Source organism: Neophocaena asiaeorientalis, unplaced genomic scaffold (genome assembly GCF_003031525.2).
Source record: "Neophocaena asiaeorientalis asiaeorientalis breed wild unplaced genomic scaffold, Neophocaena_asiaeorientalis_V1.1 scaffold139, whole genome shotgun sequence".
In the NCBI taxonomy this organism is placed as follows: Eukaryota; Metazoa; Chordata; class Mammalia; order Artiodactyla; family Phocoenidae; genus Neophocaena; species Neophocaena asiaeorientalis.
In genome coordinates, this window is record NW_020172778.1 from 432227 (window position 1) to 459585 (window position 27359).

Consider the following 27359-nt stretch of genomic DNA (forward strand, 5'->3'; position numbering starts at 1 on the left):
TTTAGGAGTGCACTGGTGAGCACGTATTTGTTTGAGTGAGTGAGTGTGTGTGTGTATATATGAATTTGTAGTTGGAGTTATAAGTAGAGAATTAGAATGCCAGATAGATGGAAACGACACTTGTGAAGACCATAAAATAGACGGGAATATGTACTATTTGAAGGCTTGAAGGAAAGCCAGAATGGTTAAGATACGTAGAAGAGGGGAAACATAAAACCGGAAGGGGCTAGAAATATAGGAAGAAGACAAATCCCACAGAGTCTTCTAGGCCATGTTAATGATTTGGATCTCTGTCCTAAGAACAATGGAAATGCAATAGTAGATTTTATAAACGAAGATTATATAATTAGATTTGCTTTTGAAAGATAGCTCTAGCGACAGTGTGGAAATATATGAAAGGGGATTAAGACCAAATGCAGTAAAACCCATAAAGAGGTATTTTTAGTAACGTTAGCTAGAAGTGATCATAGTTTGTACTGACATCTTGTAGGTAAGAAATAAAGGAAAATAAATGAATTCAAGGGATATTTTAGAGCAAAAACAAGAGAACTTGGTCATAGATGGGGTATGTGGAGTGAAAAAGAGAGACATTAAAGGTATCTTCTGAAAAGATGTCTGTGCCATTTACTGAGATGTGGAGACAGTGGAGGACGCTCGGTCCAGTTTGGGATGTGTAGCTCATTATCTTAGCTTTCAGCATGTTGAATCTGTTGAACCTGTGGCCTTTGAATAGAAATGTAAATACATATTGCTGCATGTGAGAAACTGGAGATGACCTCGTGTTCCATAATTGCTTTAGAAATCATTTTCTGAGCTTTGTATTGTTAATGAACTGCTAATGGCACTATTTTAAAAAAGACAGACTACTAAACTTTTAAAATTTAACAGGCTAAAATATCCCTGCGGTAGCTGCTGTTGGCAGGTGTTACCCCTCAAATTCCTCTCCCATCCTTTATCAGGTATCGAGTGTTGGTTCTTTAACATTTTTTTTTAACATCTTTATTGGAGTATAATTGCTTTACAATGGTGTGTTAGTTTCTGCTTTATAACAAAGTGAATCAGTTATACATAACATATGTTCCCATATCTCTTCCCTCCCTCAGAGAACTGACCAGGCTACACCCCAGAGGCCTAAAAGGGCCACACTCCTCCCCTCATCCTCCAAACACATTACAGAGCCACTGGCAGGATCAAGCCGAGGCTACACTTCTTCATTAAATGGACCTCTTTGTTTAACATTTTGCCCCACCCTGTCCTGCTTTCCTTACTTCTTTACAGAGCACTTGAACAGGAATCCCCATATCAGATTTTGATTCTAGGGAATCCAGTGTAAGATACTTTCAAGCATTTTTTTCCCCAAAAGGATTTAAGCACATTGAAACCTCCATTAATTTTTTTTTTAAAATAAGTTCCTCCCAACAGAACCCTGTTTCTCAACTCTAGACAAAAACAAATTGACCTTCCATTTGGATTAAAATCCAGTTCTTCCTGACAGATGTCCATGTTGTACCTGGTATAAATGTTGTATAAAGCTTCTTAATCAGTGAAAAACAACGAACTGATGGGCACTCATCAGAGAAAATGGCTATGAAATAAGCACCATTCTTCATGTTCACGTTTTTTAGTTGACTGACTTTATTTGGGCACGCGCCAGTTATCAACCCTGCCATATCAGAAAGCGACAAAATCTGTTCTCTGGAATAGTATTTGAGAATACATCACTTGTTTAAAACAGGTTATGTGAAAAATAAGTTTTATGATTACTGTAAAAAGTACAGAGTTTATAAATGTAACCAGATTTGCTTGTGGCAGGACCTCTCATAGGTATTAATACACTAACATAAACTATGAAACGTTAGAGGATCAGGCAGCATGCCAAGGCTCCCAACATTAAGTAACAAACACCTTTATCACACAGCACCTTAGTGATTTAGTGCTCCAGAAATAACTTTGGGAAACCACTCTAGAACTTCTTAACCAGAAGTCTCTGATATTCTCTTTACTAACATGACCAGAAATTTATATAGCCAGTCTAACCCCTCACTGTACCCAGTGCCCTCGAGGTTTATAATTAAATGTCATTTTTCCACTGTTTATCAGTGTTAATAAAAGTTATATCATTTAGAAAGCACTTTTATTTCTATCGCAAACTGTTGAAAATGTCATCTGCCACATTACTCATATCTTCTTATATCAAGATCCACACAGCAATTACTTCTCAGAATTGCTATTAGAAAAATGTTTATAAGGTGAGCTCCTTTTTGGCTTTGCTATGAGAAAATTCAGTATTAAGCACAGTGTTAAATTGTAGTTAGAAGCTCTTTTTAGGTGTCTCAAAATAATATTGGAGTATTTCATTGTTTTTGCCCTTTTTAAATATTTACTTGTCCTGTTTCATACTGTATTTGAGAAAGCTACTTAACTTTCCAACACACAAAAAAATTAGTCTTCGTTAATTTTTGAGAAGGTGGTAATAAAAGAGTGTAAGCCTTAAATAAATATTTCTTTAATATATAAGCTGGGGACTTCCCTGGTGGTACAGTGGTTAAGAATCCGCCTGCCAATGCAGGGGACATGGGTTCGATCCCTGGTCCGGGAAGATCCCATATGCACAGAGCAACTAAGCCCGTGTGCCACAACTACTGAGCCTGCATGCCAAAATGTTCCTTTAAAACGTGCCTAGAGGCTGTGCTCCGCAATTAGAAACCACCGCAATGAGAAGCCCACGCACCCCAAGGAAGAGTAGCCCCCGCTCACCACAACGAAGACCCAATGCAGCCAAAAAATAAATAAATAAATGTTCCTTTAAAAAAAAATATATATATATATATATACATATATATATATACTGAACAATAAAACGGTATAATAGAAATCACCTAGTTAGTTTATTGGATTCTGAAGGATATTATATAAACAAAACTATTTTTTATTTTTAGTCTGAGATAAATATGGAGAGCATTTTTATTGAGACCCAACTGTTCTTTAGCTTCCTTACCTTTGAGGGGAAACAAATCTGAGATGAATTTCCATTAGACGAATGGTTATTATGGTGCAAAATATGGTTTGCTATGACTGCGGGGACATGATTCATTGTGTTTTGCTATTTTGAATTCACAGGGGAATGTTGTACATCTCTGAATATAAACATAGAAAACTTCCATAACATCTGCTGCTAATTTCTGCCAGTTGAAAAGTGATAATGATGATGGATATTTTTGTTGATGATGCGGATACATTGGTCTAACTAAGTTGCAGACTATGGGCATCTAATTGAAGACACATGATTTGTAATATCACCTGGTTGGCTTTATGTTTAGTTACACTTTAAATTGTTCCAGTATGTTTAATTTTTATGATCTGTACTTTTTAAAGTTAATAAAACACTGTAGATGGGAAATATAGTGTGTCATGCTAACAGTTACATCCATTTATTCATTTACTGCCGTATATTGTAAAAGCAAGTTTTGAGTGATAGTGCATGTTTAGGGCATAAAACCAAAACTTTGAAGATGAGAAAAAGAGTAGAATTCATCAACTAACACTTTTAAAATGCTGTTCTATAATTCACTATTTTGTTAGGAACAAATGAACATATCTTGACGATCTTAAAGGGGCTAAAATCAAAAGCCTTCATAAAATAAATTGAATATATATATATAAATATGTAACTTTTATTTATAGGATCTCAATGACAATAAACACCGTAACTTTGTGCATCTAGGCTGATAATTGAACCTTTAAATTTGGGATTTACTGTAACAATCACTGTAACATTTTATGCTTGTTTTCTTACCAGCAAACTGCAGAAAAGGACTGCCTATTCATGTATCTTTTTATTTGCGGGAACTGGCAAAAATTTTATAATTTTTTAACTAGAATATGTTGGGCAATGGTGTGTTTGCCTAACAGGTTCTTGCAAATTCTCAGGACTGGAATATTAATTCATTTTAAGGGTTCATTATGTACTTGCCTGGTAAAAGGCTTTGATTCAAAGTCCTTGTGATTTATTATTTAACCAACATGCAATTCTTATTAAATCTCAATTAACTGCATATTTGGGTTTATTTTACAGTTTGGCTAACAAATTGAGACAGACCATATTATCCACAACAAATGTTTTATGTCTAATTTTGCAAAATTAATATAAATGAAAAGGTATTCATGGCAGAGTGACAGATGGAGAAAATGGTAAACTTTGAAAGGCGATGATTCTGCTTTTTAGCAAATTTACTGAAAGACTCCATTAAACCTCAGAATGAATTTCCTCAGCTAATTATTGAAGTGGGAGCAGTAACAAATTTTCTATTCTCCCTGATTTATTTTGAACATGAAACCTACATAGTTCTTTTTACTATTCACCAGTAGAAAAGTAAAGTAAAAAGTAAAGATGTCAAAACTATGTACACAGGAAGCGTCCTTCTGCCAGTGATCCTTTAAAAAATACTTATATAGTCTGTGATCTGCTGCTCTGAAAGTCCCTAGATAATGATAGAAAGCTACTTCTGAGTCATCTCATATTATTTTCCAGCATGTACCCTTTGTGTTGTTTGAGAGAATCTTTAGATACTTCCAAGTACAGATTGCTGGATCACACCTTGATGACTTTTCTGATGCCACATTTCACTCCTTCAGGACTCATTTTCTTCAATGGTATGTGTTCAGTAGTTTCTTCCTGACATACTCTGGAACTCAGGAATCTCTCAAGTCAATATATGTTGATTAGCTTCACTAATTTTTCATTATTTTCCTCTGATCACCCTCTTTTATTCTCTTTAGTACCTGTGTGTTCAGTATTTACTCTGTTATTTTATATTTATTTATAGATTGTTAAGTTGTCTATCATCCCTTAATTTTACATGTTCTAGGTGTCCGATTAAGGCTCCTCAAAAGACCATCTCTTATATTTTCTTCCAGCTCAGTCAGATTGGGTTTAAATCATAGATCAAGAACTTATATGCTATGAAGCCTTATTTAATGGATTTAACTTCTATGAGACTAAGAATTCTCCTCTGTAATAGAGGTTCTGGTTACTATTTTTTGTTTTTCTTGCCCATACGTTTGCAAATAACTTCTACACTAAAACCTCCCTTCCCTGCAAAACCCTAATTTCATTGTGCCATCTGTTTTGTCCTGAGACCATGATCACCCTTTCCTGTGTAATTTAGAGCTCCAGTACTCAAAGTGCGGTCTATGGGCCTGTGCCTTCAGACTGTTCAGTACTGTCTATAAAGATGTAAGTATCAAAAGAGAGAGTATTTTAAAACTTTTGACATTATCATGATACTCAAACACGTCATTATTCTTCTAGTAATTCTTTTTCATTGTATCAATAGTTAAGACATTATGAAACATAAACTAAAACTGGTTCTCCTAAAGGTAATTGGAAGAGCATGAACGCAGTGAGTCCACAGTTATTCAAGTGAACAATTAATTCTTCAACATCTTGTGTTTCAGTGGGTTTGCTCACCCATCTGGGACAAACACACAGAGTACCAGCGTAGAGAAAACAACTGGAGGAGTAAACAGGTGCTACATCATAAACATTTAATGAAAGCAGGCTTTTAATATTGTTGATAGACATGGAAAGCCAGGATGTGGTCATTCGTGCATCACTTTTAAAGAAGTAAAGGAGACAGAAGGTAGAAAGCCCTCAATAGAAATCCAAGCTCAATAAAATAAGTATTCATTGTGTAACTTCAGCTTTGCAAACTTTTCTCTTTCATTTTATTCAACCTGGTGAGAGTTACAGAAGTATATTATTGAAGTTCTAAATTTTTCTCTTATAACTAATGATGGTGAACACCTTCTTATAACTCATTGGCCATTTAAGTATCTTCTTTTGTTAAGTGCCTCTCCAAGATTGTGTCCGTTTTTAGTAAGTTAACTTACTGTTTTGTAACATCTCTTGGAGTATTCCAGATACACTTTCGTTGTGTAATATCAGTATTACAAAGAACTTCTCCCAGATTTTGGCTTACATTTTAACTCTGTTAATCGTATCTTTTGGTGAAAATGTTTTTGATTTGGATTAAGACCACCTCATCAACTTTTCCTTTATAGTTGCTACATTTGGTTCCTATTTAAATTATCATTGTCTATGCCATAGTCTTTAATAGATTTTCTTATATTTTCACCTGGAAGCTTTATTATTTTCTATTTCACGCATTGTCCACAATCCCTTTTGTGTGACATTTGAGGCATGCGATTAGCTTAATTTGGATAGTATTGATATTTATGCTGTCATTAACCTGTTTGCATTACAAACCTTTTTGCTTTAAGCATTGGTTCTGTTTATCTGGTTTGGTGTCTCCCTTTTATTGTTTCCACTCTATTATTTTATGATTCTTAATGGTGTGCATACTGTTTTAAAGTGATAATTATAATTTACATGTCATTTCAATCCATAGTGGAGTAAAAACAGCAGTAAGGTGTGTTACATGATTTTTTTTTTCTTTTTAGTTTTTCTTTTTCAACATCTTTATTGGAGTATAATTGCTTTACAATGGTGTGTTAGTTTCTGCTGTATAACAAAGTGAGTCAGCTATACACATACATATATCCCCATATCTCCTCCCTCTTGTGTCTCCCTCCCACCTTCCCTAGTGTTACATGATTTGTTTCAGTTTCTTGGTGATTGTCTTCTCAGGGTGGTTGCTACATAGTTAGCAGCGATTGGAGACACTCTCCCGATTCTGCTGTCCCCGTTCCACACTAATTGCTTAACCTCTGGGTTAATGACATTTTTACTTACTGCCTAGCACAAATCCGGGAGGGAGAGGTTAACCAGTTTGTTTTTCCAAATGAGCCCTCTGCCACTTCTTGTATGAATTAGGCTAGACTTCCAGCTTGCTTAAGTGCTAAGAAGTTTATCCTCAATGCAGTTAATTCTTAATGCATTTTATCCTTAATGCATTTGTGCCATTATGTCTTACATTTTTTGAATATCTGATCCTATTTCCTGTCTTTTTCTTGTAATGACACTTTTATGTTTTCCTGTGCTGCTTTAAGTGCATTTGTTCTCTTTTACATTTATTTTGTCATTTCATGGAATTTTAGATGGAAGTTATCATGGCATAGTTGCTTGGTCCCCGCTTAACCCAATCTTTTGTGATTATTTATTCTTACATTTTTGTGTACCTTACTTGAATACACACGTGCATATACATACATGTGTATCTATATACACATATGCAACACACATATGAACTTATTTGAATATACATGTACTATACATGTGCACACATATGTTTATGCATGTCTATACACGCATCTATGCACATGTATGTATATATAGATTTATGCACACAGGCATACCTATAGGTATAAATAGATATGTTTAAATTTACAATTTAGAAAACCATGTATAGCAGGTGGAATAAATTTTAAATAAAATTATTTTTCAAATAAACGACTTAATTTTGAAGTTTCTAACTGTTTTAAGATAGGGTGAGCAAGTTCTTACATCAATACAAAATGAAAAAGTCAGAAAAAAAGGGAACAGTGTCACCCTGGGTAATCTATATATACCCATTCTGCACTTCTTTGCTGTTTCTAATGATGAACGTGATTGATAGAGCATGATATTAAGGAGACCAATGTTAGTTTGGATATAATTAACTCATAATATATAATGTATATCTTAGGTGTAGGCTGCCTCTGCTGCTTTTGATAATTATTTTAAAAAATTGTGTGGGAAAAACTAGCTGTTATTAGGACAGCTGAAGCTAATTCGTTAGTATCAAATATAATCATTCAAAGCACTTTCAGCCGGTCGTTAGTATCGTCGTTCACCTAACCAGCTCTTTTTAGGACAGATCACACCAATACGACAGTAACGATTTCTAAAGATCTCTTTTCAAGTACCATAATTTAAAGTAATGATGTGAGCATGTTAAAATCTCCACCATTTGTATAGTGATGTGAAATTAGGGGTCAGCAGATACATTATATTTAATTTATCTAACTTGTTATTAGTGCAATTGCTAGGAACGCATCTTGTTGAACACTCAATATGCAAGCAGTTTTATTAAAAACTCTAATGTAAGTGTCTATTAACCAATAGAATCTTTTCTACTTCTCTGTTCTTAGTTACCACTCATCAAATTGCCCATAATGTGATGAATTTTTAAGCTGACTATATAAAACGTAGTATTACCATTAAAATATTTATATTTACTCTCAGTATATAATGACAATATTTGGTTGAAATAGATAACTAGACTTGAATATGGTACTCTAATGTGATAAATACAATATGGTGATGGAAAAGCAGTAATGTTGTAAAAGTAATATATAGTACTCTGGTCATATTTTTAGTGATATAATGGGCAATTTGAATGAGATATATCTGACACAAAGGTATAAATTGTATTTCATTTGTGAATTAAATGAATTCCAGAGCACCTGGTAAATTTAATTAACAAATAAAATCATTTAAATCACATAGTAGCATAATTGTGAAGCTCTGTAATTGGTGAAGGGGAAGCAAAGAGATCATATGTATTGGATTAATGTTCCAACCTAAATGATCATTGGAATAATGTTCCAAGATTTTTATAGAATAAAATAAAGATATTGAAGTGCTTTCAAAAAATATTCATGTGGCAGAGACTGGCTAGAAACTGTTAAACTCACTTCCTATTGCAGGACACACCAGTTAATGAAACGTCTCACCCCACTTGCCATACTGATTACTTCTTTCCAATGAAAAGAGGACAAAGGTGACATAACATTTCCCAGTCAAAGTAGTTAAAATCCTAAAAAGCCCCTTCTTACTCACCCCCCTTCCTTCCTCCCTTCCTTCCTTCCTTCCTTCTTTTCCCTTTCTTTCTTCCTTCCTTCCTTCCTTCCTTCCTTTCTTTCTTTCTTTCCTTCCTTCCTTCTTCCCTTCTTTCCTTCTTTCCTTTTCTCTCTCTCTCTCTCTCCCTCTCTCCCTTCCCTTCTGCTAGCTGAGTGGATGCAAAATGCAAAATACAAATCATCCACAGAAGCCAATAAACAGAAAGAGTCTGTGTCGCTGAATGGCTGAGTACAGCAGAACTCTCCAACCACTGAGATGTTTAGAGGTTTAGGCTCATTATTGTCAGCAGATGACCTACCTTTAATGCAATTTGTGTTTACCTTATATATTAAGCATCAATCCTCCTGATGAATTCTTATTTAGTCTCTGTCCTTGGATAGGAAATTTTATGAGATTTATATCTTACCAGCATTTGATACATCTTTCTAGCAATGGCTTCTTGAAATACTTTTATTCCCTGAATTCCAGGCTAACAAACTTCTTAGGTTCTCCACCTACGTCATAGATTGCTTCTTTTCAGACTCCTTTGCTGTTATTTCACTCTTAAATATTAAAGTACCCAAGGGTTAAGTCTTAGCCCTCCCCATGGTCTTTATTTCTGTCCTGCATAATTTCTTTCAGGCCTGGGGCTTTAATCTACATCTCAGATCCCTAATATCTTCTGGATCTCTATCTTCTATGCCCAATTCTTAAAACTGCCACTTGGTTCTTAAGACATTGTAAATTTAACGTACCCAAAATGGAATTCTTTTTTTTTTTCCGGTACGCGGGCCTCTCACTGTTGTGGCCTCTCCCGTTGCGGAGCACAGGCTCTGTTCGCGCAGGCTCAGCGGCCATGGGCCCAGCCGCTACGTGGCATATGGGATCCTCCCGGACCGGGGCACGAACCCGTGTCCCCTGCATCGGCAGGCGGACTCTCAACCACTGCGCCACCAGGGAAGCCCCAAAATGGAATTCTTTATTTCTCCCTAACAATAATGTGTCTGTCCCTAGTCTTCTCCACTTTAGTTTATGGCATTAGCAGTCATCCAGTTATTTAGTACAAAACCTAAGGAGTTATCTTTGAGTTCTCTCTTTCTTTCATTTCCTACTTATAATCCCTTTGGATACTCCTCCAAAATGTATCCTATCACTTCTCACCCTCTCCACAACTGCCTGAGATTACATCATCTCTTATCTGGATTTAAGAATTCTAAGCAAGGAAGTTACATCATCTCATTTATAATTTCAAGGCAATAATTTCTAACTAGTCCCTTTTTTTTTTTGCTCTTGTTTCTCATAGACAATAGACATTTCATAAGCAGAAATCAAATCATGTAGCTCTGCTAAAAATCCCCAGGTGATTCTCACTATCTTTTTATTCATTCTATGGCATCTATCTTCATCTTATAACACTAACAGGAAAAGACTGGTCCAAAGCTGTGAAAGACTCATAACCATTAGATGAAGAATTAAGTTTTACTATGCTTTCAAGTCTAGAATAATGTCTCATAGTTTATCAACTAGATGGAATTTAACAAAAAAATTTGAGTTACATAATGAACCAACTAGTAGTTCTGTTTTCCAGATTTGTATAGTCTGTAAATTTGATAAATATTATTTCTGCATTCACACTGGTGTAGGTTTCTACATCCATACTAGTTCTTATTTCATTATGCTTTATAATAGATTTGTCATTTCTCCCTGGAATATAGCAATTATCTTTTACCTAAGTTCCCTACTTCCACTCTTACCTTGTAATCTTTTCTCTGTACAGAAGCCAGAGTGATCTTTCAAAATTATAAATCAGATCATGTCACTTCCTTGCTTAGAACTGTTAAAAGGCTTTCCATTGCCCTTGCAGAAAAACAAAATAAAACATCTTTACTGTGGCCTAAAGACACTAGTTGATTTGATTTCTGGTTACTGCACTGACCTTTTTTCATTTCTCTTTCTTCGGCTCTTGCTGGATAAGCTCCATCCGTGCTGTCCTCACGGTCCAGGCGGTGTGCCGGGCTCTTTTCTGGCTTGTATTTTATGAGGCTATTCTTACCACTTGGAAAATAATTCCCCATATCTCCACACAGCTGACTTCTCGTTTCTGTTCAGGTAGGACCTTTAAGAGAAGCTTTTCCCCAGAACCCCATGAAAAATAACCATCCAATCAGTCTTCATCACATTACCTATATAACTTATAAAAATCTGAAATCAACATGCCCACACTTACTTCCTCATTTTATTCATTTGGATTGAATCCACTGGAAGTTAAGCTCTTATTCATTGTGGTGCCTCCTAGCTCCCGGTAGAAGGTCTCACATACAGTTGTCAGTCCACATATGTTGGCCGCTCGCTTGGTTACATGTCTAACTTTGGCCTGGATTAAACTCTCTATGGAGGCAAGGAATGAGTTTGACTCATCTTATTCTAACATGACATTCAAGGATTTATCTAGGTAGAGCATATACGTAGTAAATATTTTGTCACTCTATATGCAGGTCAGTAGTGTAAAAAAAAAAATAAATAACACCAAGGACCAGATTGCAATTAATTCGCTAATTCACACTCTTCAGATGTTGAATACATTGTGAAATCCCCTTATTTTTTTTAATCAGGCTATATAGTTCTCCAAGTTAATACAGTGAGCCGTTTTCAAAGTTCTAATTCAAATAGACCGTTCTTTTGTCTACAGAAAAATATGTCTCAATCCAGACAACATATTACAATCATCTGTAGAACTCTAAAATATACTAATACTCAGACCCCACTCCAGACCAATGCCACCCCACTATTTGGAGTTGGGACATGGGCAGTAGTAGTTTCAAAAAAAATCTCTCTAAGTAATTTAAATATAAGCAGAATTATAAACCACTGGCTATAGTCAGTTGTGATATTTTTCTTTTATTATCAGTTCAATGTGTATTAATGATTACATCTTCTCAAAGTGTTCAATAAAAATGTTTGAATATTATTTTATTAATTCTGTGTCTGCATATTTACTCAACTATGTGGGGTTTTTTTCTGTTCTCTCCTAACAGAATTCTTATATTGATGCAAAATGGATTTTCCAAGCTTTTATTATAAGATTTTTAAAGATAGGAAGTCTTATTGTTGGGAATACTACATTGCATCAAAATAATAAATTGAGTATCTGTTTTTGATTATCTGAATTTATAGAATTACAAGGCATATTTGCAATTGATTTACTAAGACTATCTTTCAAATCTGTGAAAAGAATATATATATATATATTTAGCTTGCTTACTTACTCAGATGGTTCACCAAGATGGGCTTTATGGATGCCCCACATAGAAATAACTAAAATAGTGGAAAAATAAATACATGTATTAAAATACATATTAACTTTTAGGTATACCTAATCCATGGTTGTCTATCAGATACAACTATGTAGCTTACTTAAAATATAATGTGTAGCTTTTACCCAAGATCTATTGAGTCAATACATTTAGAAATGGTCTAGGTATATTTAACCTTTTATTATGGAGAATTTTGAATATACACTAAAGTAGAAAACTGGAAAATGCATCCTGGTATATCCCCAGCAACCAGCTGACAACTGTCAATCCTGCTTCATCTACAACCCCATTTATTCTTTCCTTCTTGAAATATTCTGAAGCAATCCCAGACATACTGTTTCCTCCACAAATATTTTGATATGTATCTCTAAAAGATAGACTCTTTAACATAATGATAATACCATTATACTTTAAAAAAATAAAAAAATAATGAATTTTCATAAAATTTTATAACATAATGATAGTACCATTATACTTTAAAAAAATAAAAAATAAAATAATTTATTATAAATGTCAACATTTGCAATGACCTACCCCCCTTTTTTAAAGTTGGTATAAATCAGGGTTAAACTAAAGAAGGTCTATCATCTTTCATGTTTCTTTATGTCTCCCTACATTTTTTTCCTGTCAACTAATTTGTTGATGAAGCAAGACTGATTGTCCTATAGTTTCCACTATTTGAATTTTTCTGATTTTTTATGGGGTCAGATAATATGTTTTTCTGTTCTTCATATATGGGGAAATTGGGAGGTGTTATATTCTTTCACCAGGAAGAATAAAGTGACTGACTATTATTTCTCTTTTTATAATTTTAGCGTGTGTTAACAATTGATTCTCTACGCAAATCTATTTAGAAAATTGATTCTAATCTGTCTCTCTACTTAAGCAATATTGTAAGGAAGACGGTAAAATGTCTTAAGGCATGAAGATGTCATACCAATAAAAGAAAGAGGTTAGTTGAATATGTTTTGTGTCTGGTGTACCTGGTAATTTTAAAAAAAGAAAGAAAAAGAAAGATAAATTGTTATGTGTGAGTAAGGTGTAAGGGTAGCAATTTTGTTTCATTTTTAGTACTTGAAATTTTACTTCAGTTCAAATGCCTTAATATTTGAATCACTGTATTCATGGACTTTCACTGAGAGAAAGGATATAAGCCAGTATTTTCCAAACTTGTCTGATCATTAGAATGATATATATGCCTTGACTAAAAACAAAAATCACTGGAATCTTCTATTGTAATACTTAATCATAATATCTTGGGAAAGGGCTTGGGAATCTACATTTGAAACAATTATCCCTGAGAAAAAAATTAGAAAACAATGAAATACACTTTTTTAAAAAAGCCCAACATTTATCAACCAATCAAAAAAGAAAATAGTTTTTCTTACTTTGGGTTTCACATTTACCTTTTCCATTCCTACATCATTGCAGAATATTTTTAAAAATATGTGTAGAAGGAGATGATTATTGAAATAATTTTTGTAATAAGAAAACTGAGTTTTCAAGAGGTGAATTGACTCCTTCAGTGAAGGCACTCAGACTCAAATCCAGTTCCTGTGAATACAAATTCAGTAACTTTTAAACTTCAGCAAGTTCCCCTGCATTTATTTTGCCCTAGGTAATAATCCCAATCCTTCTTAAATCTAATTCTATAATGTAGATTATTTTTATAATTGTGTCTGTAACTAATAAAAATGTTATTATCCATACATAACATCACTAATTATTGGAGAAATGCAGATCAAAACTACAATGAGGTGTCACCTCACACCAGTCAGAATGGCCATTATCAAAAAATCTAAAAACAATAAATGCTGGGTGGGGAGGGGCGGTGAAAGGGGAGCCCTCCTGCACTGTTGGTGGGAATGTAAATTGATACAACCACTGTGGAGAACGGTATGGAGGTTCCTTACAAAACTAAAAATAGAACTACCATACAACCCAGCAATCCCACTACTGGGCATATACCCCAAGAAAACCATAATTCAGAGAGAGACATGTATCACAATGCTCATTGCGGCACTGTTTGAGGTAGCTGGGACATGGAAGCAACCTGGGTGTCCATCGACAGATGAGTGGATGGAGAGGACATGGCACATATATACGGTGGAATATTACGCAGCCATAGAAAGAAACAAAATTAAGTTTTTTGTGGTGAGGTGGATTGACCTAGAGCCTGTCATGCAGAGTGGGGTGGGTCGGAAAGAGAGGGACAAATACCGTATGCTAGCACATATATGTGGAATCCAAAAAAAAAAAAATTGGTACTGATGAACCTAGTAGCAGGGCAGGAATAAAGACATAGACATAGAAAATGGACTTGAGGACACAGCAGGGGGAGGGGGAAGCTGGGGCGAAGTGAGAGTAGCGTTTACACATATACACTACCAAATGTAAAATAATATGGCTCAAAATCAATGTGATTTGCAATATGCCTAGAAAAAGACTCTTGTCACTAAAATAGAAAACATCTGGCAATAGCAAATAAAAACAAGCTCTTTTAACCATCTAAATATGATTTGTTTGCACAGAGGACAGACTGGAAAAAGTCCACTAAAAATATCCCACTATGGACTAGTGCTGGCTCACTGGTGGGCAGAGTCAGGGTCCAAAAGACTCCTGGGCTCTGGCCCCCTCACTAGTCGGGGAAGCCAGGTCTTGGGGTTAGTGCCAGATTACTGACAGGCAGAGCCAGGTCCTGGAGTCTGGCTACAGGGCCAAGGGACCTCAGGGCTGCTTTCAGATTGCTAGGGGTTGGGGGGGGAGGGGTGGGTCCTGACACTGTTGGGTACGGGGTCCGAGATGTCCCAAAGCTTGTGTTGTCCTGCTAGTGGGCAGGGCTAGGGCTTAGCCGGTCCCAGGCTAGGGTCTAGCCTGCTGTGGGATTGTTGTTTTCTTGAGTTTGGTGTCTGCCTCCTGATAGGTGGAGCTGGGTCTTGGACCCCCTGGTGGGCAGGGCTGTGTGTAGAGCCGTGTCTAGAGGCACCTGTGGGCTCAGGAAGTCTTTAAGCAGCCTGTCTGTTGATGGGTGGGGCTGTGTCCCCACCTAGTTATTGTCTGGCCTGAGAGGTTCCAGCACAGGTGCACAGGCTGTTGGGTGGGGCCGGAAATTGGCGCTACTGCGCCTGCCAGCACGGGCTTCTGCGCGGCAGAAGGAGCTTGCGAATATGGCTGCCGCCAGTGCCCAAGCCCCGGCGTGAGCGCAGACGCCCCAGCTCTCCAGGAGACTCTCCTAGACCAGCAGGTAGGTCTGGCCCAGGCGCCTATCAAATTACTGCTTTGCCTGTATGCGTCCGTGGAGAGTGAAGTTTCTGTTTCCCTCAGTCCTGTGGGGCTGCCGAAATTTAAGACCTGCTGGCCTTCAAAGTCAAACGCGGTGCGGGACCCCGGGCGGGGGAGCCCGACGTGGGGCTCAGAACTCTCACGCCTGTGGGAGAAACTCTGCAATATAATTATTCTTCTGTTTGTGGGTCGCACACCCAGGAATATGGGACTTGATTCTGTCTCATATCTGCCTCTCCTGCCTGTCTCCTTCTTTATGTCTTTAGTTACAGAAGATCTTTTCTGGTAGGTTTTGGTCTTTTTCATCGATGGTTGTTCTGCAGATAGTTGTGATTTTGGTGTTGAGTTTTCATTGTAGAAGGCAGCTACCAACTTGGAGTGGCCTAATCTGGGAGGAGAAATGTAGGTCCCAGAACTACAGTAATTTTAATGACAAATCTCCAGTGATCGGCTATTGAAGTCACTGTTTCGGGGCATGAATAACGCAAGGCGTTTCTAAGATACGGAAACTTGACTGTATTTTCTTACGTTGAGAAAATCCTCCTCACGTTGTTGTTTTCAGTTTAAACAAAAATTTGAAGATATTGATAGGCTTGAGAGGAATAATGCTCAGGTTAATAAGGTAACTAGTTTTCTATGTTGAAGTACTCTCTACAAAGATACTTTTAGAGTGTTTTGTTTTTATATCAAGAAAAAAATTGGTTTGTTATTTTCCCGCCAAAGTCTATGTTTACTAATGCATACGACTGAGTGAAATCTTTGCTAGATGCTTTTTATGTAAGATAAAGGAGAGTTGTCATGAAAGACTAGTGAAACTTTTGTGACATGTGGTGCTTTGGGATCTGCATGACAAAGTGCAGCCCTGTGTGGGAGAGGAACTCTTTCCTCAGTTTGGTTTATAATTCAGCACTGGTAAAGAATCTCAATGCCTGGGTGATACTGGAGCATAAATCCAGGGCACACCACTTATGGACCATACAATGAGAGCCCTCATAAGGGAAATATGAGAACATTTTACTTGGCTCAGGAAAAAGCAGAATGTAGAAGAAGCTGCTTGGTGACTACAATACCAATAAAGTTTATGAATACATGCAGGTCTCGTGAAAGACTTAAGAGTGGAATACATTTCAGTAAACGAAAGATAATACAGCCAAAGATGAAGTGAGAATAAGAACTTTAGAAAATCAACATCAATGTACCTTTGTAGATAGGAACTCACTGGATAGTAGATAGTAGATACCTTTGTAGATAGGAACTCAATGTATAATATAGATTTTAAAAGATATTTGTTGGTATCTTGACTGTACATGATCAAGTTTTTATGCAAATACAATTCCAAAAAAAATTCACCTCCAAATTATGACTTTAATTGTCATATAAAGATGGTAACATTTAGAAGTACCTCTAGATGTTTGATTTATGAAGTTCAGAAACAGTGAAGTTTACATATATGTTATATATATAATATATATATCCTCTAAAGGCATTAATTTGTGTTGTTGCTATAAAATTCATAAGAATTGTCCATCAGATACTGATTTGGTTGATTGCATGATTTTTCCAATTGTGTATATTCACAGTTCTTTGAAAGAAAAGTTGTTTTATACTAGTGAGTAATACAGCTTTTTAATAGTTTACAATAAATATTTGAGTATAAAAAATAAAAATTCCAAAATTAGGGAAAAATTTGAAGTATGTAATTGTTTAAATTATAGGATTTTCTATTATAACTTTGAAAAGTGTTTAATGAGTATCTAGTTTAAATTTAAATGTATAATGCATTTAGTTGAATATTTAGTAACACCAAGTTTGGTGTTATAAAATCATTCTCAAATAAAATGAATAATGAAAGTCTCTTAAGTAAAGTCAGTTTACTTAATATTTAATACATTTCTTAACATCTTTGAAGGGAGATAGATTTTTATGACACAAATATGAGCTTTGAAGTTTATAATTATTACTGAATTACAGAGTTGGTACTTTAGAGGTACATAAATTTTGGAATAACCAAATTTCGCCAAACTCCCCAATGTTCATTAAATCACAATTTTTGCTGTTAGGTAATTTCGTCAGGCATGTGGGCCATCTGTTATATTGACTACAAGCTATATAATCTGCTTGGATCATCTTTTTGTTGCACATAGTTGACCTCACTTATTTAATTACTACATGCTTCCAGATTTTGTGGTTTACAATATGTTCACTCAGTGAAATTCTGCCCATATTGCATTCCTTATTCATTGAGTAGCAACTAACATTTCTTGCTGATTAACAGTCTGCTTTATGAATGATAGCACTGAATTATTTCTTTTGGGGGTCAAACTTAATTATCTGTTTATTATCAGTTATAAATGTATGTATTTTATTAAAATTGTTCAATATTTTCTTTTTTTCCTAGTTCAGAAAATTTGAACATTCCATGGATATTAGAATAGCTATCACTTCTTTTCTTGTTAATTTTCTGGGATATTTTAAAATTGAAAATGTTAGAGACTGTGGAATTCTCTCTTTCAGAAAAAGTTATGTCTATTCTGATATTCAACAATTATTACAAATTATACCTGTTCTTTCATCTTTCATCTCTTGTAGATTATTTGCAAGTATATCATAGTCATCATCAGGAGATCTTTCAGATAATCTCTCTGATACATATTGATTCCTGTTTTCTGATTTTCCACAAATAGTTGCAATTATATCTGCTTGCTTTTCTCACTTTAATAGATTTATGTAATGTAGAAAATTACCATTATAATTTCTGTTATCTGGTATCAGCACATTATTTTCTAAAAGTTCTGTAAGTTAAAGCATTTCACATTTCATGCACTTAAGTGAATTTTAAAAACCAGTTAAACTATTTACTTGTTTGGTTGTCCATTATGTACTGTATAATAAAGTGTTTTTTTAATCTCTTTTAATTTCTTCTGAAACCATTAAAATCTCTGTACTGCTTAGCATGTACAGAAGCACTTCTCAGTCATCATAGAATTCCTCTAATTTACTTTATTAAATTGCTTAAATTTAAATATTTGTATAAACTATTTGGAACTGGACACTGGGCCTTTAACATTTCCCCCTATGGCAAACCAAACTACTGATTATTTTCCAACTTTCTTTTTGCTTCTATGTAATTAATTGACATAATTCTACCATGTCAGAAATTAATTTGATGTTATATTTTAAATTTGGATCATGTTTACTTTCAATTTTTAAACATCAACAAGACACTTCTGCTTTAACACACTTCTACCAAGAGCAACTATAAAACCTGGATAAAATAATAATTTAACAAAATAGCTCGTTGAAGGCATTTGGTGGTGACTTTATTGGCAGAAAAGACTTGAGGTTTCAAGATCACAGAGAAGAAAGAAAGCACATCCACATTAAGGTGGGCCAGATATTTTCTGCCGCTTTTCTCACCCAGGCATGTGCTAATTTTTAAGCCACACTTGGCAAGAGTTATACATTTGTAATTTGTATGTTTTTTTCTCTATGTATGTTTTTCTTCAATGGAAAAAATAACATAATCACATCGCTCATTCATCTGAGTAGATTATGTAATGAGACTAATCGTATTTAATTGTATTACTCTTTTGGCCTTTCATCAGCATGATGAGTAGCTGGTTTTTGAAACAACACAGTTTGTGCCCATAGTTTTCATTCATCTCACAATAAAGGCTTATTTTAGTAGATTTAAAAAAATATCTACCTTTTCACATCTTTGCACCACCTTTCATTAATTGACAAACAGCACCATGTTCAAGAATGTAGAGCTTAGAGTTAGAGAGACTGAGGCTTAAAATTATAACTGTTTGACTTATCAGCTTTGGAAAATGGGCAGATTATGTGACCTAATCCTTTTGTGTTTCAGTTTTCTCATTTGTAAATAGGAAAAGGATTCTTTTTACAGAGTTGATTGTTATATTAATACGACAATGCATATAGAGCAAAGAGAGAACCTGCTCAAAAGTTTTTATTTTTTTCTATTAATATCTTTATTAGAAAGCATCTTAAAGTAACAACAAGGAGATGGTTCTCAGTCTGACGAGAAATTAGAAAATGTACATTTTAATGTACAAAACATTTAGTTATTTTACTGTAATTATAAGGAACAACTAACAAATACATATTGCTCCTTAGCTATAAGGAACAGTCACAATGCTAATTCACATAGTTTTCAAAATTAATTCAGAAGACACAAAACCAGATATTTTTCAAAAATCACTTTACAGTTTTAAGAAATAATTGTTAATATAAATATACTTACATTCTAAAAGGAGCATTTTTTGTCTGACAGTTAATAAATTTAGGTAGAAAGTATATATGATAGAACATAACTCCCCCAAACCTGTATAAAAAAGATTTTACAGTATGCATATCCACCTGTAATGAATAATTAGATGTGGTTTTTATTAGTCTTTTATGGCTTATGGAGACTTGGTCAAATTACCCAACTTAACTTCCATCATTATAGAATAAGATAAATAATAACATCCTGATAATATCTTGTATCTGATAAGTATAAAGTATTTATTAAATATTAACACTTTATAACATTATAAAAATTATGTTTTCTTCTTAGTTATTTTGGCACTATAAGTGTGGAAAAAGCAATAAAAAAACTGTAGTCTTTTAAGCATCATGTGGATATTTATTAAAAATAAGGGATCTATTTTTTAACATTTCAAATAATATTTTATATGAGAAACATATATTTTATATTTAGAAACAATTTGCACCTAGAAAGGAATTTACAGCCCTTCCAATCTGACTCTCTCATTTTACAGATAACAAACTGAGATATATAGACATTAAATGTATTTTCCAGAATCACAAAGACTATCCCTACAAGTCTAAAATTAAATCTCACATTATCTTGTTTCTGTTTAGCATTTTGGCTGCCTAGCTGACTGTCTCTTCTAATTTATTCTCACCTTTAGAAAAGGGATTGAGGTAGAGCTTTGTGATCAATAGTGCCTTAATATTGACTAAGTAAATTTCAGTTATGCTATAACTCACTACCATCATTCCAGTTTGAAATCTTTGTTTTAAATTTCATATTTAGGTTTTTATTGACAATGTCCAGTGTTTCTGTTTTGCTAATTTTTGTTGTATCCATTTAGGATATTTTTAAAACTGGAATATAATTTCCTCAAATATTTTCATGCTTTTTATTGCCAACAGAGCTAATGTAGAGCCAAAATGTTTTCAAATATAATAGAAAATTTACTCTCTAGGAGAATATCATGAAAGACCTCTAGCTTAAAATGACTAATTAAAAACATGCATGCATTTCTATTCCTTCCTATAAAATGAACATAAAGGAATATATACATTGGTAAGGAACTGACACTAGATGAATGTTCACTAAATTTTGGCATATGGAAGATGAGAAAATGTATGAACAAGTAGAATGTACCAAAAGAGGGAAAACTAACAAGAAGTGAGCCATTTGCATCACTAAATCTCCAGAATACTCTGCAGTGAATAATACCAAAGATATCCAAAGATAGTAGTGAGAGGTGGAGATGAAAGTAGGAGAATTAGTTGAAATTCTATCTAAGGAACAGTTAGATTGCTCTGATCTCCTTTCCCAATTTTATTTGGCATAGCCTGGTAAACACTCCTCACCCAGCAGGAAGCAAGAGGTTTAGTCTCTGGAGAAGCTAGCAAGAGGCAAAGAGGCTTCACATTTGGACACTGGGACCAAAAAAAAAGGAATTAAGGATAACTCAGCCTCAGCTTCCTAAATGTTGTCTTTGAGACTTGGGAATTCTTCCCAAGCTTCACACTTCCCTTCTTTCTGGGTAAGAAAACCTCACCTGAAAATTTAGATTGGGCAGGCAGTTACACTTGGCAGGTGAAACACGTGCTGTTGTAACGGAATAATGTTGTATTAGCATTTACATTGTTTTGATATTACTTAAGTGATTCGGGAAATAAACTAAAAAGCTCATAATATTAGGTAATTTACCTAATAATCTTAGTGTGGTTTTCTGTGTTCTTCAGATTGGTTATTGAATCCGACTGCTGGTTTAATTTGAGAATATTTGGATTCCAGTTTAGAAGTGGCTATGAATTCTGATATATACATATTTTTTAATAGAATTTGTCCATGTTGAGATGTTCAGAAATGAGCTCCACAGAGACTGAAATGCTGTTGCATACTTGCTGCCCTATCAGAATATCCAGCAGTTGATCATTCATTAAAAGAACAGGAAAACCTCATGTTCTTAGAAGTTGAAATGATCATCACTAGAAATTTTTTTTCACATCTTTATTGGAGTTTAGATGCTTTACAATGTTGTGTTAGTTTCTGCTGTACAACAAAGCACATCAGCTGTACGTATACATATATCCCCATATCCCCTCCCTCTTGCATCTCCCTATCCCACCCCTCTAGGTGGTCACAAAGCACTGAGCTGATCTCCCTGTGCTATGCAGCAGCTTCCCACTAGCTACCTATTTTACATTTGGTAGTGTAAATATGTCAATGCAACTCTCTCACTTCATCCCAGCCTCCCCTTCCCCCCGACCCAGTGCCCTCAAATCCGTCCTCTACATCTGCGTCTTTATTCCTGCCCTGCCATTAGGTTCATCAGTACTGCTTTTTAAAATTCCATATATATGTGTTAGCATGTGGTATTTGTTTTTCTCTTTCTGACTTATTTCACTCTGCTGTATGACAGATTCTGGATCCATTGAATTGTCAACAGATGGGTGTACTGGTCTTCTAGGAGAGTTGACTTACAACAAGGATTTCTTTCACCAACTCGCCAGGCTGGTTATAAAGTCAAAGTTCAAAGCTATCTGAAATTCAAGCCAGAGATTTAGCTTCTCCCAATAAATAGTTTTTAATCCACTGAGAGCTATGGTATAGAGATGGTTCACGTCATCTTTGATTATAGGGGAAGCTTATTTGATCTCTTTACACTAGGTCTCAGTTTCAGTTCCTTATCTTTAGTGTTCCTGAAGATTCTTTTCTTTAAGAAAAGAATGTAGGTGTGAATACTCAGCCCTTGTCCAATAATTCGCATGATCTTCTGGAAATGATACGATTTTACTCCTTTAGATCTGATATCAGAAAAATTTGTATTTTATTCGTGTCTATGAATAAAGCCTGAACACTGCCTGGTATATTGTTGCACTCCATAATGTTTGTTGAATTAATTAAAATATTAAATGATTAAAGGCTTTTAGCTTTCCCTTTACTTCTGGCATCTGTGGGTTTAATTCAGTTTCCTCCAGAGGTAAACATACTGTCGATATAAACTACATTTTCTGTATTATATTTTATCCACTATCTCTAGGTGTTTGTAGTGTGAGGGTTTTTGCTTTGATCTTACTGGCCTTCTCATAAAACGCTAGCTCATTCAATGCATCCAGTCAAAATCTGGAAAAGAAGCAGGTGAGAGGAGAGAACAGTCTAAAGGAATGATTTAAACTTGAAAGAACTGCTTAAATTTATGAATGGTACTAAATTTTAGTCTTGGTTTTACTAAATTTAGATCTCCTACTTGTTCCCAAGCAGGTGGTGAAGCTTATGAAGAAGATAAAAATAAGCTATTGAGAAATAAAGGAGTTTCATTTCTGTTATACATCCCAGTTGTGTTGTTAGTAAATGAGTGACCTGCCACTATAGATCTTATTCAGAGACCTTTTCAGATTGATTTTTGTGCATTGGAAATCTTGTTATCAGATAAATGCTATGTATTCATTTTGTATGTTCTGTGATTAGGGATTTTTTTTTTTCCTTTCTAAACCAGAATAACCTCTCTCTTATTAGTGAGTCTGGGGCATAGAGGAAAGTTGTTTGGTGTTCCTCAGTCAGGACAGATTTTCTGTTTTTCTTATGCTCTATTTTCTTTCTCCCTATTAGAGAATACTTTTATAAAAATGTATCAGTTTAATGCTATAATAGAAGGAGAATGTTACTAGGAGAATGACTTAGTCTTATAAATGTTCCACTCTGAAAAATCCATACAACTTATTTGTGCTAGCTTAGAAGTACCTTGCCCATAAGGATCCATTGCCTTGCCATTAATTAGCTCGCCCTAGCCTTGATCATTGGAAGTACAAGCAAGATGGATCCAGGACTTTACAGAGAGAAAGGTGAAGGAAAAGATAAGGGGAGGGATTTCAAGAAGAATAGTTTATCAGTGTACATCCAAGTTGACCTGAAAGATTAAAAACTTGTTTATTTTCTTTTGTGCTCTAAATATATTTACTATAACCTATAATTAATTCAGTGCACCTACACATCGTTTGAGAGGTAGGGTTTGTACTTCGATTCAAAATTTGGGAACCTGCTGTGTGTTTAATATGACACTGATTTTCATTCCCATCTTCTTTTTTTTAAAAAAATACATATCCTTTCAAAAAATTTGACTTCATGATTTATTTACTATCCGAGTTCAATGGTGGAAGTTCTACTTTTGCTAGAATTACACGTGGCAGGTTGTTTTACTTGACTTCGTAAAGTTTAAATGATAGTACTGTAGTCTAGGGGAATAACTAGGGAATGTTGAACATACAGGACTGGATAATGGATTGATTTATACAAATGACGAGAGGAAAGGGAAAAGAAGAAAATGACAAAAGTGGACATTAGTAAAGATATTAAGAAAGGCCAAATCCATATCCATTGTGCTGAGATTTAATATGGAATTAGTTACAAACTGGTATAAATTCTTATGCATCAAACAAAATAAGCCTCATTATTTGTCTTTTTATTTCTGGTATTATAAGAATTTTAAATGAAAATTGTAAGCCAGTGATTATCTTTTGAAAAATTATTTCAACTAATTTCATTTATAGTCCAAATATGCCAATATCCTTACATTTTATTATAATCCTAATAGAAAATTTAAGTAGTTAGTTAACCATATTTTATAGGCAGTTAAATTAATTTACAAATCTAACCCCTGATTTTTAGCACTAAAACCAATGCACAATATATCCAATCAAGTTTACTTTACAGCACTAAATTAGCAAAAATGCTATTATTTATCCAGCAACCAAATTGAAAGCTAACAAAAAGGTTGGTGGCTTCCACTAATAATTTAAATTGTCTATAGTACATATATAGCAATCAAAAGAAAAATGCTGGGGTCTATTATGAGACACCACTATCTCTTTATTACTATAAGAAGATGCTAAACAATTACAGCTTCAAGTTATACTCTGGCTGAAAGAAGAGGGAGACCAATCAACACAAGTGATGGTTTCTGCCTTATGCTGAGTATAGCTTTTTAAAATTTCTTCAGTGTGCCTTCAAATGACAAGAAGGAAAAAGTTGCACTCATTGAGTATCTCTCTGTGTCTGTCTATTTTCTCGACAAAGTAGCTAGGCCAAGGGGTGGTTTGAGGAACTGCACAATCTTCCCATAATCTCCATAAACTAGCTATGTCGAGGTTGCTTGAAATGAATTATTTGGATAGACTTCTCTGCATCTTTAAAAAAGAAATTCTTGCCGTCCTATTTCTCTTGATTATTAGATATCTTCCACTAATTCACATCCTAATGTCCAAAATTACTTTGTGTTTATGGAGTAACATTTGTATAAATTATTTGCCTTTCATAATATATGACCTGAATGTGCAGTGTAGTACCTTTTGGCAACACTGATGTATATAATGTTCATCGAATTCCAGTCTTCATCTAAGGTATTATTTTATTCTTTTACTATGTAAAGTACCTTGAGATCAAATATTTCCCATATCTATAGACACATTCCTGTAACAACACTGATGTTTTAAATTGAAAAAAATTAAAAATAAATCCCTTTATTTGGAAATAAAGTAGGCAGATGATTACCAACTCATATATCTTAACCATTTAGCAAAATGTTTTTTACAGTGTTTGAGAACTTTAAGGCTAAGAATGCTACAGAAAAGAAATAGGCACATTAAAAGGCCTTATGTTAAAAGTTATTAATATAAATTATACTTTATTAATATCCTATAAGGAGGGTGATTAATCATTAATTTCCAGCTGTCATTTCAATATAATAGTGTACAGATTAAATTTTTTTATTTATAAAGGCAATTATCTAAAACTCACTACTTAGATAATAGAGAATTCAAATATTTTATACTAATGAACATTACTACTACAAAATTATTACTGACAAAATTAATAACCATTTAAATATTCTAACTGAATCCCACTTTTTAAATTCAATGGTGAAAAATTTCTTTATTTTCTATAAAATTAAGAAAAAATAGAAAATGTGACCCATAATTTGGAAAATGACAATGATTAACTCTTTAAGATGTAATTTTCAGTAATAACTGTGGATAAAAATGTAATAAAATATCCCTTCCTCTGGAAAATAAATTAAAACATACTTGTTAAAATTAAAAAAGAAAAGAATGAATAGGGAATCTTGAGAGCAAAATGGTACCTGAAAGGGAGAGCCATTTTGCTGAAAGATGATAACACATAGTCTATGAAAGGACTCTGGAACAATCCATTTATCTATGTGTCTGTTTTTATGCCAGTACCATACAGTTTTGATTACAATACCTTTGTAATATAGTTTGAAATCAGGAAGTGGGATGCCTCCAGCTTCGTTCTTCCTCGATTGTTTTGGCTCTTTGGGGTCTTTTGTTATTCCATATATTTTTTAGAATTTTTTTTTTAATTTCTGTGTAGAATGTCATTGGAATTTTGGTAGGGAATGCATCATATCTATAGATGGCTTTGGGTAGTTTGGACATTTAGACAATATTAATTCTCCTGTAGCTCAAGAAGTCTAGCCCTCAGGTAGCAGCTTTTAAATTATGCAGATAAAACTCTTCCAGGGAAAGACTGGGAGATGGGTGTTTTTGCCTGTTCCCTCTGTGTTGAGCCCTCATTGGATGGCTGTTTGAATACTGCTTTTTTGTTTTCTATAGTCGTGTGGGACTCACAGATTGAAGCCCTGTTGGCTATGAGAGCCACATGATCTGGGGATCAGCCCCTCAGGCAGTAGCTTTAAAAGCTGGAGTACCGACATGTGAACGAGCTCCTTCAAGGGAGATACTGACAACTTGGAGTTGGTTGGAGGGAGGAGACTGTGGAGGTTTCTGCAGGCTTCCCCAGTCTCTGGGAAGCATAATAGCCAGCCCCTGGTTGTGCATTAAGTTAGAAACTCTGTCCTTACTCAGCAGCTTTTAAAGTACGTAGATAAACCGTTTCGAGAAGACACTGGGAGATGGGTGTTTTTATCTACTCCCTCTGCACTGGGAGGGGGATATTTTGGGGGAATAGCTGCACTGAGTGCTTGCATGCCTGTTTGAACTGCTTTTGTGTTTTCTACAGTTTTGTGGGTCTCAGGGGTACAAGGATCTTTGGCTTTCAGACCCTAGTGTTTTGCCTCCCTCAGATGGGATTCTTAAAAGTTTGGGCACAGGATTTGGAATAGGGAGCCTAAAAGTAAACCCACATATAAATGGTCAATTTTATGGGAAAGGAGCCAAGAATATACACTAGGGAAGAAAAAATAGTCTCTTCAGAAAATAATGTTGGGAAGACTGGATAGTCACATACAAAAGAATGAAACTGGGCCCTTACACACAAAAATCAATACAGAATGGATTAAGACTTAGACATAACACCTGAAACTGTAAAACTCCTAGAAAGAAACGAGGAGGGAAGTTCCTTGATATTGGTCTTTTTAGATTTGACAACAAAAGCAGAAATAAACAACTGGGAATATATCAAACTAAAATGTTCCTGCACTAACAAAGAAACCTCAAAAAATGAAAAGGCAGTACATGGAATGGGAGAAAATATTTGCAAACTACGTATTCAATAAGGGGTTAATATCCAAAATATACAAGGAGCTTTCCAGGCGTTGGGGACGGAGGTGGGCCTGGCGGGGCCGGAGCCCAGGTCCCCGCCCGGCCCAGCGCCCGCCGCCGGCCGAGCCCCGCGCCTCTGTCCTGGGTCGTGGTGGCCAGAGGTGTGCCGAGGTCCCCGGGACAGGCGGGCGCAGAGG